Raw genomic sequence first — 1,595 nt, 5'->3', positions numbered from 1 at the left:
AGAGTCCCGCAACAAATAACACAGTTACACAGCAGAGAGAGCACTGTTATACAACAGGGTGCGCATGCACAAAACAGAGTGGACAGTTACAAAAAAGAGGGCACAGGTCCACAACAGAGATCACCGTTACACAACAGGGTGCACAGTTACACAACAGGGAGCGCAGTTACACAACAGGGTGCACAGTTACACAACAGGGTGCACAGTTACACAACAGGAGTCATTATTACAAACAGGGGACATCCCTGTGCAGCTGGGAACAGTTTACAGAAATGATTAGTTTCTCCACCTCAGTGTCTTGCTAATTTGCTCGGCATCTTTCTCTGTCATCTTGTGTATCCTGACAGTCTCTAGCTGCCTTTCTGCGTGTGTTTCTTTGTCTGTTTCTGGTGGTACGCAGTGGAATTGTGCAGCCAACGTGATCCTCCCAACACATGTTCTCTCGTTCAAAAGCACAAAGCAAGTTACTATATAGCTCCATAATACACAAAACTGATATTCATTAACTAGTAATAATATGCAGCAGAGTGGCGCAGCGGAAGCGTGCTGGGCCCATAACCCAGAGGTCGATGGATCGAAACCATCCTCTGCTACTTATATACCCACTAAAATAAACGTTTTCTGCGACCCACAAACTTATCTGATTTGTAGTTTGGCATCTCGCTTCCTGTAAACGCTTCAGTCCGCAACAAATATCTCAAATTGCTTTTATTCACACAAGCTGCAATTGCTGCAAACACACACCAGCCCAGACCAGCTCATATCTCGCGAAAAACTGGCACATTCTGAATGTTCTTCTCCCGTTCACTATCACTCCATCTTTACCTGAATAGGAAACTTCTGAGATGGAAAAATATAGTGAAATTGATATTTATTACATGCAGTCTGTCCGTCCTATATGACAACGTGCAGTCATTCATCATTCTAATTTGGACAACAGCTTCATTCACTGCGACATGTACCATCAAGGACGACAGAATCATCATAGTGAAGACAGTATCATGTTAAAGGCAGTTAATCAATATTTGGGTAGATATAAGCGTTCAATCTTAATTACTGGTTTAAAACTGGGATAGTGAAGTTTCCTTCCGTGGGCCTTGCATCAGATACCTTTTGTACTGAAAACACCTTTGAGAGCCTCTGATTGTTTCCTTTATCCTGTTAGTAGCTGTTCAGGATTTAATGTATTCAGCATCCTGCTCATTCCGCCCTTACCGACCTTACTTAAGGTTAAAATTGTAACATTTCTGTGACTGTTCTCTGCCTCTAACAAATTGTGGTCACTCATTGCCAGATGCTCATTTACTTCAGAATATGAATTAATTATCTCTCTTTATTTATTACGAAATCTAATATAACATTTTTCTCTTGTGGTTTCCAAATCAGGGTGGACGGCAGGAGAGGTTAAATGACAAAAGAGTTGATGGTGCAAGGTTCAGGTAAATGGGCAATTAGCAAAACCAAAGATGTGTCTAAAGGAGGTGTGAATGATGGCATGATGAACAGCTGCCAACCAAATGCAAAAACAAGAGAAAAATGTGAATTCAACCAAAATATCCAATGGAAAAGATACACAATAGGGATTGAGATTACAT

General features: G+C 41.2%; 1 non-coding gene across 1 annotated transcript; it reads left to right on the top strand.

Annotated features, from left to right (window-relative positions):
• Window positions 1–521: 521 nt before the first annotated feature.
• On the top strand, window positions 522–593 carry trnam-cau (transfer RNA methionine (anticodon CAU)). The gene has a single exon. It is a non-coding gene; the product is annotated as a tRNA-Met (tRNA).
• The last annotated feature ends 1,002 nt before the right edge of the window (window positions 594–1,595 follow it).

The sequence above is a fragment of the Cetorhinus maximus genome, unplaced genomic scaffold (genome assembly GCF_964194155.1).
Source record: "Cetorhinus maximus unplaced genomic scaffold, sCetMax3.hap1.1 HAP1_SCAFFOLD_1565, whole genome shotgun sequence".
Taxonomy (NCBI): domain Eukaryota; kingdom Metazoa; phylum Chordata; class Chondrichthyes; order Lamniformes; family Cetorhinidae; genus Cetorhinus; species Cetorhinus maximus.
Note: the sequence above shows the minus strand (reverse complement) of the source record. Positions and strands in the feature narration are given on the sequence as shown.